Raw genomic sequence first — 15,813 nt, 5'->3', positions numbered from 1 at the left:
TCTTAAATGAAAATTATTTAACAAATAAAAAAGTAATGTGTTGTACCAAATGTCCTAGTTTTGCAATAAAAGCTGATAATGGGTCGCCTGGATCCTGGCATGTGAGTTGAAAATCTGGCACTCTTGGTCCATGTTTCTTTTAGCGTTGAACTGCGCACACAGTGCATCGTTGACATTTTCATATGTTTCCGTCTCCTTTCATGAGAATATCCAAATCAGGCGTCTGCCATCATGCCATCATGCCCAACAAGATCAATCAGATGTCGCTTTTGTCTGTCTCTGTATTCACCTGCCTCTTCAAGAAATTCACCCACAACTTCAACCACCTCTTCCACCTGAGCCCCACGCTCTGGAGGCCAGCCTGTGTGACTGGGGTGGCCCTTTGATGTAGGCAGTAACTTCTTGTGATGATCTTGCTTCTGGCATGATGGTGTAGTGTGGCAGAATGAAGATGCTTTAATAGTTTACTGTGATATGTTACTAAATAACTAATAATTTGTAGGTTTCTATTTGCTGGATCCTTTACTTGGTTTCAGTGGCTACAAATTGCCAGGAAATACAATGGGCTCAATCTCTGGCATCAAACAGCGGCATTTATTTGCACACCCACCAAAACATTTCTGGCATGTTTTACATGTACTTATAATATACATGAGCCTGAAAATCCTCCTGTATAAAAGCTATCTCTAATTTCCTTACTAGCCACTCAACTGTAATAACTTATTACTGTTGACTTCTGACATCACAATGTCTGCAGCCAAGGAAAAAGGCAGGCCACGGAACATAATTAAAGCTACACTTTAAAAAACGAAAACAAAAGGTGGCTTTTCATTCTCTTGCTCTGTTATTCCAGATGAACACGGATAAACGGAAAGCATACATCTATGGCAACAAGTTCATGTTTTGCCACACTTTAGGTAATTATAGAAAATATAGGCTCTCTGCGTGTTTCTACACTTTCTGAGCAACGGTGGAAGTTTGCTTACCACAGTGGGTAAGAAAATCCGGCATTTCAAAGAATGGTCCAACATCAGCGACTGGTCCTTTGTGATACACTGTGATTCACCACACGATGGAGGGCAGGAGTGCCTTCAGTGACATAAGATGGACCTTCTTCCATGTGGATGTTGGTAGTCGATGAATAACTAGCATCTGGAACCTGTCTGACCTGTCTGTCCCACAACATACTGACCCTCTCGGTTAACCAGGGCATCTGTGTGCTGGATGGAATTTTTCCCGGCAGTGTGTGGCATGGCTTCTTTGTGAAATACCCCCTTCATTCTAGTTTCCTCAGAACTACTGGAATGCTTTCCTAAAGCTTCTATTTGTACCAAGTCACAGTTCCACAACGCTTGAATGCTACAAATTTTAACACAAGAAGGCTTGTAATCAAGACTCAGCTCTTCTGGGACCAATTCATGTCGACTCAGGTAGAAGTGGCGATTTGGTGACAAACAACCCCTTGTTCATATATCTGCTTGAAAGGAAAAATAGGCTTTTAGTTTCAGGCAATTTATGACAATCTTTTCTGTGAAAAACGCCGCACTTTTTGGAATCCTTGTAAGCAGTCGTTTTGATACCATACGAGAGAACAATTATCGAAACAGAAGTCACCATGAGAACTACAGGAACAGCGAAAAGGGGAAAAAACACAGTAAAACAATCTGTGGCTTCCCAGGAACACAGACTTAGTGTTTTCCAGCAGCTGAAAGTGCTTCAGCTGCAGGATGTTGCCTTTTATTCGCTTAAGAGATATGAATGACTCATTCATATGACAGACACTTCTTAAATACATTAGATTAGTGATTGATGTTTGAACCCAAAACAATCCTTTCACTTGACAGCAAAAGCAGAGGCTTTCATGAACTCTTTCTTGCATCTACTCTAGCCCATTTAATAGGCACACATCAGTCTATTATGCGAAAAGTTATGGAGGTGTTGGCAAAGCCACTTTGAAACATATTGAGTCAATATTCAATCATTTAAATAGCACATTTAGCTGAGTAGCACAACATTGTTTTATGAATTGAGTTGATCATTTTGTGGTATTTTAAGGGTACTTGGACGAGTGGGCTGTGATTTGTAAAGTTTTTGATATCCACCACAAAGCACCCCAGGGCAACCCAGCCACACCTAAGCCAGAGACTGGCCTCGTGGCTCACTCCTAATTTCTGTCTGGGTTGGTAATGCTGGGGGGGGAGCTTTTAGATGGTAAATAAATAGATCAAATGTGTATTAACCATACTCTCCACCACTTTCCATGGTTCTAAAGGTGAAGACTGTTTACCACTCGAGGGGGAGTGAGAGATGAATATTGCATGCCTTCCAATTACAATAAAATAATGCAACAATAATGAACTTGCAAATGTATATCAGCCAAGAAGGGGCTTGTCCTTCGTGAGACATCTTTGTTATGTTATGTTATGTAATAAAAGTTTTATAGAGCACGCTAATACGAACTAGGCGTCTTTACCCTAATATCGCCAATAAGGGACACAAAACGTCAAGACATTTCAAACAATTATACTCTAAAGACTGTATGCCCTTAGGCCAATATTTTTGTTGCATTTCTACATATGAATCACCGGTGTGATCTCACCCTCGTGACTGAAAGTATTGCATCAAATTATTTGGAAATAGGGCAACATCAGAAACACTGGGCCAAAATTCAGAATAGTCTCGCCTTCTGAGTCAATACAGGCTGATTGTGTGGTCAGAGTCGCCTGGTCTTGAGCCATAAAATAACCTTCTACCACTAATTTAACCCCAAACAGAGTTTATAGTAAAAAAAGTATTGATTCACAAATTAGAAATGTAGGTAATATTTAGGGTTCAGCATGCGCTAGTGAGACACTATTGTAAACAAAAAAGTGCTTGGAGCCAGCCTATTGCTTACCATTTCTTGGCTTCACTTCACTCTTATTTACAGCTTCCTGCACTACAGGCAAAATGTCATTTCCGATCATTGCTGTGGAGGAGGGACCAAGCACAAATTGATTCAAGTTAATCTGTGCCTTTCCGCTACTCCCGACGTGATTGAGGTACTATTTATTCCCCCCACAACGAGATCTCTCATTGCGGAGATTTCGCCACGAGTGCAGGGGTTCCGCCACGAGTGCGGAGGACCTTTGTAAATCAGGCCCACTATCTTTTTAGGGGCCTGTATACATTATACCTTGCTTTCATATTCTATCTACCTTGGAGTGTTGATTGCATTAAAGATGGACACTGGATTTCTAGAACAGTAGCAGGATGATTTACTAAGGGTTACTTGAGCACATGTGCTTGCTGCAAATGTGTGCACTGAATTTCATAACGGTAAGTGAATTGATGCAAAGCCTCAGTAAATAATTGTGCTTTTAATTAAATTATAAACGCAGAGTACCTACTAAACTACATTCATCACACGAAAGAAGATCAACCTCGGGCATGACTGGAAGAGAAATTAGAAAAAGAGGTAGTAAAAGAAGAAGACACAGGCTATCATGGAAAGTACTCTTTTTGAGAAGAAAACATATATATTCTTAGATTGGTTGTTTGACGGGATGCCTTCTGGCTGGGTCCAAGTACAAGATGTTCATTAAATGTTTCATAATTAATGCAGTCAACACTCGCACACATAGTTAAACTAAAGGAAAGGGATAGAATTCAAAGGGGCATATTATCAACTCACAGCGATAAATATCACTAACCGCACTTAGCGCGATTTTAGTTATCGCCGGCTATCGCTGGATTTTATTGCTGAGATAGCCCGTTATTATCAACGGCTATCTCCAAGGCGATAAAAATTCCAGCGATAACATTTCAGCAATAGGGAATTCCTTGATGATAAGCCGTGGTGGACTTAGCCTGACAATCCACTTCCCATAGGGTAATATAGCTAAGTCAGAAATCTTTCTGACGTTAGAATCCAGCGCTAATGGGGTCTTAGCACGATTATCATTGTCGCTACGCGGGTATGGGGCATTGTTGTAAATAGCGTGAAGCTGCATTAGCGATGTTTTCCCATATAGTGAATGTGAGGAATGTCTACTTTGCATCTCATTAGCGATGAGATGCAAGGCGTTAGTGAAACGGGTGCTAACACAAGGAAACACACGCTAAAGCCTGTTAGCGTGTCCTTGTTAATATTGCCATAGAATTTTCACAGCTTTTCGGCCAAAAACGGCAGTTAAAGCGGCGATAATTGTCTTGATAATATGCCCCAAAGTTTGTGAAAATACACAGGTGAGATTTAATTAGAAATACTTTCGCTGAAAAATGATTAAGTGAGTTCAAGGCAACTAATTAGGAACATATAGATGTATGCAGTATTTTTTTTATATATGTCATTTATGTGTTACTTTTTTCTTCCCCAGAACGATATTTTGTTTATTGCTTTCTTATATTTGTGTAATCTCTCTCTTCACAGCCTGATGACCCAGTGGCTTGGTCTCTCTCTGGTCATATATCTGGTCAATGTGGTACATGTGTGGCTAGGAATTGCATAAATGAGGTTCTCTTCTAGTGACAAGATAAAAACCAAACCTTTTCAATCACACGAGATTTTGTATGAATGATACATATATGGAATCAAATACAAAATATATTTTACTGAGGATGGGTTAAACTCAATTAATTTTAATATAATTAATCCCTTACCTTGCATTTAGAAATCTCCCTTTAGAATGTCTCGGTCATACAAAGTAATGTCAGCATTTATTTTGAGCTCCATGGCTTTTATTTCCTTTTCTTCCATGCAGTGTCTAAAATCTTGCACATACATTCGAGTATTGCCCATAAGACTATCATAGCTATTCCCTAAGTGAGTTCAATGATGGCACTTTGAGATAAGACAAAAACAAAGCTGGAAGAAATGGTAAAAGATTGAAAAAGAAAATAAATACAATAGATATAACAAATGACATAGCAGTAAAAAACAGAAGTATGATTTGTAAATTACAAATGAGGCACAGTAATCCCACTCATACTATTAGGTGAGTGAAAACCAAACATCGTTTGAAAACCAAACATCGTTTTCTGATAGGTTCTTCCTATTCAATCATTTTATATCTATATCAAGATAGCGGAATCAAAAAAGTACTGGAATTTTGTTTAAACAGAAAAAAAAACTAATACGAACCTGCAAAATGTCCGCATCATTTTTTTTTTTTGCTGAGTGCTGGATCAGTGTCCCATCAATGCATTCAGTGTGTGGCACCGAAAAGAAATCGATTGCAGATTTAAGTACTTTAACCATGTGAAATGAATTGAACTCGTTTAGATCATAGAAGCAAAGTTAAACGAGGGCGTAATTATCCATCTGTTTGGTGAGATCTATTGTTTGAACTTGAAATAGAGGAAGCGGCTACAAGCTGATAAATACTCAATGAAGGATCTGAGCAATTTGTTTGTTCGATCTCCCTTTTCTGTCAATTAGCAGCCATGTCTCGAAGGGTACCAGTACTGCTGTCCTTTCTAAGACAATGTCTGTGACAAAAAACCCATACTAGAAGAGACGTGTGGGCTGATGATAGACACACAAATACGCAAGCACAAACACACAGACACACCAGAAAAACACAGACACATACACCACTGTGAATATTGCTTGCAAGCAAATTCAGTTATATATACCTTCTCAGGCACAATTGTCTTTGATAGTAGAAAGGTTTAAGTCAAAACAAAGATCAGCAATGCAAATATTGAACATGCATATATTAACCGTTCATTGGAAAAAAAGGGTTCGTTTTCACTAAAAAGATGTGTAGTGTCCTTGTTGCGTTTTTGGCCGTTTCTTGTTGCGGACACTAGGTCTACCCATACAGGGTACCATTTTTTTGGGAGACTTTGGGAAATGTTGGGTGGAAGGAAGTTTGTGGTTCCCTGTAGATCCCAGACATTTCCATCACAGAAATGTGAGGAAAATGTGTTTTTTTTAATCAAAGTTTGAGGCTTGCAAGGGATTCTGGGTAATAAAATGTGCAAGTCAGCCTACCCTGGAAAAATTGTACAGGTTGGCCAGGTTTCTCAAGGTGTCGGCTGAGCTACAGTCCAAAAATTAGGGGGAACACAGAACAATAGAACAAGTGTTATTACCAATTGTCTAGCCCCGGGGAGGCTTCCTATGCTTGGCTAGGTGCAGAAGTTCTGACTGGGACCCCGCCACGCCCTGGGATGGAAGCCCCCATCCTGGGCTCCATCCTCCCACCGGCCATATCACAAAGGGCCCGGATGAGGGTCCATCGGGCCAGGGGAGTCTTCCGCTGGTGGCTGGGTTCAGAAGCTGTGACCGGGACCCCAGCGGGCCTTGGGGTGGGAGCCCCCGTCCTGGGCCCCATCCTTGGGCATGCCACATGGAAACAGCCTGTGACGGGGTCCAACAGGCCTGAAGTAGCCTCCCGGCGCTACCAGGCCCAGGAGCTCCGACCGGGCCATGGGACAGACACTCCCAACCAGGGCTCCATCTTCTTGCCGGCCGTACCGCCAAGAGCCTGACACAGGGGTCCTTCGGACACAGTGAGGCCCCCCTGCTTCACCAGCATGTTAAGATGAATGCGGGCTCTGGGTCAGAGGTCCATCAGGGCCCACCTACAGCTTCGTACGTGAGGCCAAGCTGGGCTGGTGCAGCACCCGGGCTGCAGAGTCCCTGTCTCCTTTAAGGACAAGCTAAAGCCTTTTTCATTAAGGCACAGTGCAACCAGATGGCCATCCTTCGAGCTCAGCCATCTGAACGCACCATTTGGTCACGTGCAATGCTTTCCAATGGCGTATCCAGATGGCTGGTCTGCTCTAGAAGTCCCGATGAGGGCTAATTTGCTTCCACAAGCCCAGCAAGGACTCCAGGAGGTTGGGTTTGTTTGCACCTTTGGTCCCCTGTGTCACTTGGTGTGCATGGATTACAAGAAAGAAGAGTCGCCTTTTTCCAGATTACTAGGGACGGGGTAGTCTGTACCTCCTAGCGGTCCAGCGGTTCTCAGCCAGTGACCAAATGTCCCAGGTCCGGGGCCCCAGTGGTCCCTAGGTTGAAGCCACCCATTCTGGGCTCCATCCACAGGCCCACTGCATGGCAAAGTGCCATGGATGGGTCCAGAAGCTCTGACTGGGCCCTGGGGTGGGCACTCCTGACCTAGGCTCCGTCTTCCAGACAGACTCACCGCCAAGGGCCTGTCACAGGGGTCCATCGGACCTGAGGAGGTTTCCCCTGCTTGGCCTGGTCAGGAGCTCTCACCAGGGCCCCGGCAGGCCCTGGGGTGGGGTCACGAATCCTGATCTCCGTCCTCTGGCCGATTGCGTGGCAGAGTGCCTAGGACAGGATCGCAAGGGCCCGGGGAGGCTTCCTCTAAAAGGTGGGTCGATGAGCTCGGACGGGGCCACGGGGTGGGTGCTCCCGCATTGGGCTTCGTCCTCCAGCCTGCTGCATCACCAAGGGCCCGGGCTGGGGCTCCATCAGGCCCAGGGAGGCTACCCCTCCTTGACCAGGTTCAGAAGCAGGGGCCCCCCATCCTGGGCTCCGTCCTCAGGGCTGCTGCATGGCAAAGCGCCTGGGACAGAGTCCCGTGGGCCCAGGGAGGCCTTCATGGTGTGGCCGAGGCCAGGCCAGGCTTCCCCTGTTTGTCCAGGTGTAGGAGCTCTGACCGGGACCCAGATGGGAAGTGGGTGGGCGCCCCTCATATTGGGCCCTGTCCTCGGGCCTACCAAAGGGCAAAGCTCTCGGTACGGTGTACTGATAGCCCGGGGTGGCCTCCTCAGCATGGCCGGGCCCATGTTCCCTGACAGGTGAACCCCGCCACCAACTTCCGGCCTGCTGCACCACCAAGGGTCCGGGATAGGGTGTCCCTTGGGCCAGGGGAGGTCTCCTCCACTCCGCCGACATATTAAGGTGCCTGATGGCCTCAGGTTGGAGGTCCGTCAGGGCCCCCTTGCAGCCCCAGGCCCAGCTGGGGCTCTGAGCCCCCGGGCCGCTGAGTCCCCTCCAAGGACAAGTGGAAACCCTTTCGTTAAGGCACAACGCGACCAATGGCCATCCTTTGAGCTTAGCCATCTGGAGGCACTGAGCCCCTCAGCCATCTGGTCATGCGCAATGCTTTTATTGATGCATCAACATGGCCGGGATGCCCTGGAAGTCTCGACAGATGGGACTGAAGTGTGCCTTCAGTCCCATCTGCCACTCAGTGTGCACGGATTACAAGAAAGGGGGTTAGCCTTCCTTTGGATTACTAGGGACAGGGTACTACAGAGACCCTTTTGGATGAGCCCCGTTGCTCTGGCCGGGCCCAGGAGCTGTGACTGGGCCCTGGGGCCATGCTGGGCCTCAGGGCAAGTGCTCCCGACCTGGGCTCCATCCTCCGGCCAGGGTATCCATCCTCAGGCCAGCCACACTGCCAAGGGCCCGGCACAGAGGTCCATCAGGCTGGGGATGCTCCCCTTGCTTGGCCTGTTTTCAGGAGCGTTAACCGAGGCCCTGGCTGGCCCTGGGGTAGGATCCCCATCCTGATCTCTGTCCTCTGGCCTGCTACGTGGCAGAGTACACGGGACCCTGTATGCCCAGGGAGACCTCGTCTGCACGGACAGGCCCACGAGCTCCGACTCTGGGGCAGGCACTTCCACCCTGGGTTCCATCCACAGGCCTGTTGCACCACCAATGGCCCAGGATGGGGGTCTATCAGATCTAGGGAGGGTTAACCTGCTTGGCCGGGTTCAGAAGCTCTGAAGTGGGCCCCAGCAGGCCTTGGAGTTAGGCCTTCCTGTCTTGGGCTTCATACTGAGGCCCGCCATATGGTAAAGCACCCTGGACGGCCCAGGGAGGCCTTCCTGGCAGCTGCATCCAGAGGCTCCCACTGGGCCCTGGGGTGGGTGCTCCCACCCTGGGCTCCGTCCTCCATCCTGCTGCACCGCCAAGGCTCTGGAATCAGCTTCATCGGGTCTGAGGATGCTTCCCCTGCTTGTTTAGGTTCAGAAGCTCTGCCCCAGGCCCCAGCAAGCCCCATGATCAGAGCCCCCATCATTGGCCCATCCACAGGCTCGTTGCCAGGCAAAGCTCTCCGGGCATTGTACAGTGACCATGGGGAGGCATCTCAGACATGCTGGGCCCAGGCGTCCCGACCGGCCCCCACGGCCCAGCTGGTTCACGAGGAGGCCCCGACTCCTCTCTACCCGGGGTGTGCTGGATGAGGAACTACCCAGCTCGTCCCTACCAGCACCTCCGGCCAGTGCAGGGGGTGGGCTACCCACTACCCTGCCAGCATGGCTAGGGGCACCGGCCAAGCCAGGGACTCTTAACTTCACAGTGGTCGAGCCCGGTGGCAGATGGCTGATGTGCGAGTGGGGTGCCCCTCACTTGTTGCCAGGTACCTGGTTTGTCCTGGTCCCAAGTGGCCGGGATGAGGCCTTGAAGACCCGCGTGGGCGCTCCCAGTCCTTTGAGAGGGAGCGGCGACAGTGGTGCTGCCTGCTTCTGCTGCTCAGGGTGTCCCCCTTGCCATGGAGGACATGAGCTCCTGGGTCTAGTGCCTGAAAAGCTCTTCAAATCACGGAGGCCAACTCCCAGTGGGTAAGCTTTGATTATGCGCGCAGCCATCTTGCCATGGGGTAGTGGACAGAAGGATGGCGCTGCCTTCCTCCCACATCTCCTGCACCCTCAGGTGGGTAAATGTTTGAAAAGTTGCCTGTGACTCTTGGCGGTAGAACACTTGGCTCACACGTCGAAAAAGAATGCAGCTAGCTGCGAGAATTTGTGTGAATTGCAGGTTACATTTATCATTGACACTTCGAATGTGACTTGTTGCCCTGGGTTCTTCCCAAGGCTATGCCTGTCTGTGGGTCGCTTGATTGTCAATTGCCCCGTGGCATCACCAGGCAGCTGGGCCTTCGCAGGGTAGCTCTGCTTCCTTTGTCCCCCACAAGGCCAAATCCCTGATTGCCCGCCACAAGATCCTTCTTCCTGGCTCTATCATGGAGGTACACTGTCGGCACGCCTAGACTTCCCTCCTGCCTCCGCGGGGTACAGGTTGGCAACTGGTCTGTCTCGGGCTCCTCCAGGGTGCCCAACTATGTGTCACATTTGGCTGTCTCTTGTGTTCCAGCTACCCACATGCACCACCACAGTGCCCACCTCTGTGGCTGGTTTCCAAGGAGTGCCACGCCCCTGCCAGGCCCTCAGGTTCTGCCAGTCCCAGCAGGCTGCGGCCTCCGATTTGGGAAAAAGTGTGCGCTGCTGTGACCTCGGCCCCTGCAGTCCAGGGGCTAGTGTACCCAGCTCCCCATGCTTCGACATCTGACTACGGCATCAGATCAGATGTGGCAACCCACTGAATTTAAGCATATTATTACTAAGCGGAGGAAAATAAACTAACTAGGATTCCCTCAGTAACGGCGAGAGAAGAGCCAGCATCAAATTCCTATCCATCAGTGGGCACAGGAAATGTGGTGTTCAGAAGACCGACTCCTTGGCATTGCTCAGGGGGCTCAAGTCCTTCTGATCAAGGCTCACCCCGCAAATGATGTTAGGCCAGTAGTGGCCCCAGCACGCCAGAATCGAGTCTTCTCAGAGTTGGGTTGCTTGGAAATGCAGCTCAAAGCAAGTGGTAAACTCATCTAAGGTTAAATACGGAATTGAGACTGATAGCCAATAAGTACCGTAAGGAAAAGTTGAAAAGAACTTTGAAGAGAGAGTTTAAGAGGGCGTGAAACCAATGACAGGTAAACGGGTGAAGTCCGTGCAGTCCGACCAGAGGATTCAACACAGCGGGAAGGCCGGTTACCCAGGAGGGCAGATCCCCTCTGCAGGACCACTGCCTGGGTGCTACAGCCCCTGCAGGATGCATGTCCTCCACGGCGGTGCACTGGGTCGGCTGGGAAGGTTTCGGGTGACAGATGGCTCTCAACTCCGGCTTCGCCAGGACTCTGGCAGATTGGGAGTAGTTGGGCCTATTTAGCAATTTTGGGCTGTTTGGTTGAAAACACGTGACTGTGGTCTCATCAGGGGTTCCAAGCCACAGAGCGGACATGAGGGGGCTCTGCATGGTCAGGGAGTCGCAGGCCTGGGTCTGTGAGCCCACCAAGCGTCCCCAGCCTGCAGTGTAAAGGGATGCTGCCCCGTCGTGGCCGGATTCAGAGAATCTGAACGGAGCCCCGTGGCCCTTGCTGGGCCATGTGGTGGGCGCACTGATCTGGGGTTCCGTCCTCTAGCCTGCCTTGTCGCAAGGGGCCGGTATGGGGGTTCCGCGGGCCCAGCGAGGATTCCCCTGCTTGGCTGGGTTCAGAAGCATGGACGGGGCCAGTTCTTTGGTGGACACTCATGTGGGAACCCCCGTCTTGCAGCCTATCACATTTCCAGGTGCTCAAGATGGGGTCCTTCGGTCCCGGGGAGGCCTTCTCTGGTGGCCGAGTTCAGAAGCTATGACCGGGCCCCGACGGGGAAGGGGCGCTCCCGCCCTGTGCTCTGTCGTCCACAGGCCTTGAAAATCATAACATTTTTACCAGACCTGCAGGTTGAATAACTTGAAGATACTCCATAATTTGTGCCCATTTCAGAAATACATAGGTTCCCCTGATACCTATTTTTCACTTTTTATATTTTACCAAATTAACTGCTGTATACCAGGTACACAATGAAAAACCATTGCAAGGAGCTGCTCAGTCAATGGCTCTGGGTTCCCCGAGTTCGTGGAGAACCTACACGCCGTATATATATTCCCACAACCAGAAGGGTTTAGCTGACAGAATGGTATATTGTTTTAAAAAATATGACATAGTTAGAAGACGTTACAGATGGAAATGTAGACACAAATAGCTTGTTTTTTTTAACTCAATTTCACTATTATCTACACATATGACCCTTGGTTCAATTTAGAGTTTTGTCTACTTTTCATAAATGCATAGATTTCCGGGATCCGCCGTGGGTTTCACACTCAATTCTACCCCTAACTGGAAGGAGGTTGAAAGCACAACAATTAGGAAAAAAGGCCTATGCCCCAGTAAAATGCCAAAACTGTGTTGGAAAACTTTTTTTTTAATTCAAGTCTGTCTGTTCCTGAAAACTGGGAAGATGGTGATTTTAGACACATTCTTTTTCAGCACTTGTTTCCCAAAAAACTAATTTAGCTGTATTTTGGCTAACTTCTTAGTTCCCTCTACGGGTATCCACAAACCCTGGGTATGATTAGAAGCTCACATGTAACTGACAAACACCAAGTCGACCAGGTTTTAAGATAGTATGTTTTGTCTTGGGAGGTTCACAGATCTGGTTCTCACTTTGCCACATCACTGCAGCTCAATTGGTAATAATTTGTATTTATAGAAATGTGGAGTTTCTGATTCTCAGGTAGGCATCAGAGAGTGAATAGATCTGACAAATAAACATTAAAAAATCAATCCTAAGTGTGATCACTTAAACTACTGAAAAAGCTTGCTATGCTGGGACAAGATAAACTTGGCAAAGTTTTTAGGGGGAGCCCAGCCTACCAAAGATTTCCTATTTAGAATGCTCTTATTCTATGATTATTTTAATGTATTAATTTGGCAAAATAATTACTGGAAAAGAAGATACTAAATGCCAAATCAACAGGTAGAAGTCACATTATCAAGCTTTCACCTTACCGAACTCCTGAAGAGCAGAGCAGGTTTGATACCTCAGAGAAGACGTCAGGTCAGCCTATCCCACTATTGTATCTAGGGTTGATTTTAGGAAGTGCAGACCTGTAGAAGGCTTTCTGAATCCATTAAGATGATAACCTGTTGAAGCCACTCACCTTTATGTATTTAGTATATACAATGTCTATTTGTCTTCTTGTAGTAATTATTTGATAACCTACAAACCTCTAACTGCTAATAAATGTAAGAACTTACAACCTTTTCCGACGTGGTGATTTTGATCATACTTTTATTCACCTTTAAGTTGATATGGCGAATAAAGTGAGCATCCCATCATGGTGATAGAGCATCTACCAGAACATATGCATCATTAGAACGAGAACTTCCAAAGTCTTTTTCGTCAGATGGGCAGTGTGATGAGTTAGCCCTCACTTTGAGATGCATAGGAGTATTTTTAGGGTGCTTAGCCGTGTATATGTGTACAAGATGAAGCCGGATGGAGTAAAAAGATCCATTAGAAAATGAGGTTCAATGATAAAGCAGGGAAAGGAGGGAGTATCATGGACTGATTCTTCTCTTCCCATGCCTGTTTCAAACATCTCAATGGATCTCTTCCTATTTCACTTGTAGAGGGTTTCATTAACATTGGTTGTCTGTGAAACTAGTTTCAGGTACAATTCCTTATTTTTTCTCTCTCCCATATAACGCTGAGCCGATTCAATTTTAATAGAGTTTGGACACATAGCCCCCCTTCATCTATTGTTTATATATTCTGATGGGGGCTGGTGCCTTGATCCAGATCATTCATCCTACTTGTTATTGAACTCTAGTACAAATCAATGGAGTGAGATTGTACTTTTTTCTCCATCCCTCAATTCCCTACTCCAATGCCCCTTATTTGTCCTACCTTATTTACCTCATCCCTTCCTTCTCAAACCACTTCTAGTGACTTGGGAACACCATATGCCATCCATCCGCATCTCTGCTGAGTTTTAAAGCTGGAATGGAGCCTTTTACCCTTATCTGTGCCTGAGGCATTACCTACAAGGGTCATATACTGCAAACCTTTTTGACTTCATTCATACTGCTCTTCTTTCTACTGGCTTCTTTCATGCTACTCTGAGTGTGTCATCGCTGCAGGAACCACCACCCCATTGCCAGCCACTGAGCAGTATGTCCTCCTGATGGCTAACTGACAAAATATCAGTAACAGAAATATCGTGTGGACAGAATATCACGTCAAAAATATAGAGGACGAAAATATCGAGAATGTAAGTGCAAATAGATAAGTATACATTTACTATTCTAAACTCCACATCTACTTATCTTGAAGATATATATATATATTGTCATGGTACATATAAGTGGATTTATATACAGTAAAACTTTGCTTACCTATTGAAACTTACCTTCACAATATTTTTGTCCTCGATATTCCTAATACAGTATTTAGTCCACACAGTGGGCCCGATTCACAGAACTAACTTAAGACAAAATCCTAAACTTACTACCATTTTGGTATTCCCAGAAGGCACTTATCCATTTTGGTATTCACAAAGGCACTTACTCATTTTGGTATTCACAGAAGTTAGGAGTCCTAACTTTAGGACTCCCAAATGCCTTCTGTGAATACCAAAAGTCTTAAAGTTAGGATTTTTCTCAGTTTAGGAGTAGTAAAGTTAGGACTCCTAACTTCTGTGAATACCGAAATGAGTAAGTGCCTTCTGTGAATACCAAAATGAGTAAGTGCCTTCTGTGAATACTAAAATCGTAGTAATTTTAAAATGTTGTCTTAAGTTAGTTTTGTGAATCTGTCGCAGTATTTTTTCCCATATTTTGTTTAAATACCCTAACAACAGAACACAATTCTCCCTACTTCCAAGTCTGTAAAAGTTTTTGCATGGTATGTTTAGTTGAGGGCAATCCGTCTGCCACTATCAGGCACCTCTATCAATACTCTGACACTGTGTGTCCATTCAAATCCATCTACTGACCTCCCTACTAGGACCCCCTCTGCTGGTGACACTGACTTAGACCCCTTGTATTAGTTACTTAGCAAATTCCACCATCTGTAGTTCTGTAATATGATTGTTTTAAATAGTAGTAAATATATAAATACATTCCTTGAAAGTTGTGCCAAAACAAAAAGAATAAAAATGTTTTTCCGAAAATTAATCAAGGAAAACAAACTGTGTTACTGCCAAAAGACAGTACAAGAGAGAGCTTTTGGGATCTTTTGCTACCAAAGTTCATCCTGGATATCTCCACAGTTTCAGATACAGGGGGAGCCTCCTTGGTGCCCTAAAGGCATTGATCTGTATTAATGGTTGGACCATAATTTGTAAAATGAGAGAACTTCAGATTCAGTCCAGTAAGAAAGTTCCTTTCTCCCATGCACATTAATATAGACATTTCAACTCTCCTAACCTAACCTAATGAGGTTTACCTTGGGTGGAATGTTTTAATAACATTATAGCCCTTCTGCCTTAGGCTATAACGGTTGTTAAAAGCCCTTGCTCTCAATATTATTTGATTTGAGTTTTTATAAAGCGCAGTCAAATAGCCTAAGATGTCTTGGGTCTAATTAACCAGGTTAAGAGTGTGACCAGAGCTATTATTGCCGGAAAAGCCATGTTTTAAGGACTTTCTAAATCTCATAAGAGAGGGAGCTATTTTTTTATTTCAAGGGGGAGCAAGTTCTAATTCCGTGTGTCACAAACCACAAAGCTCCTGCCTCCCCAGGAGGAAAGTTTAACGGAGGGGACTACCAGGTTTCTGGCTGAACTGGAGCAAAGGGTCCTTTCTGGAACATACTTTCTCTCTCAGACAGGCTGGACCTCATCCCTGAAGCGCTTGGTATGTGATGCAATGGGCCTTGAACACTATACACTTCTGTATGGAAAACCAATGTAAACTCGTGATAGCCTGTGAGGCAGACAGGAATCTTGGGATTTTCATCAACATCCTAGCAGTCGAGTTCTGGAGAATCTGTAGTTTGTTCAAGGAAACTTTTGGGAGATTTTGATATAGGCCATTGATATAGGCATGAAGATGGTTGGAACACTGTGAAACACAAAGGGAGGCCTCCTTATTTTTATCCACAAGGTTGTGACCCTGAATGGACAGGCAATCTGCAATTTCCTCCATTTTTTCCGTGTTATAACCGGTTTGATTGCTTGGAAGCAGTGGACTGACTCCCCAAGAACAAGGAAGATGTCCGGCTGTTTAACAATCCTGTGGG

The 15,813-nt window shown here is 46.3% G+C and overlaps 1 non-coding gene across 1 annotated transcript; it reads left to right on the top strand.

The window, feature by feature from the left end:
- Window positions 1–9,650: 9,650 nt before the first annotated feature.
- On the top strand, window positions 9,651–9,804 carry LOC144774579 (5.8S ribosomal RNA). The gene has a single exon (XR_013600375.1). It is a non-coding gene; the product is annotated as a 5.8S ribosomal RNA (ribosomal RNA).
- Window positions 9,805–15,813: the final 6,009 nt, after the last annotated feature.

This window comes from Lissotriton helveticus, chromosome 8 (genome assembly GCF_964261635.1).
Source record: "Lissotriton helveticus chromosome 8, aLisHel1.1, whole genome shotgun sequence".
NCBI lineage: Eukaryota > Metazoa > Chordata > Amphibia > Caudata > Salamandridae > Lissotriton > Lissotriton helveticus.
This window is presented reverse-complemented; position numbering and strand designations above follow the sequence as displayed.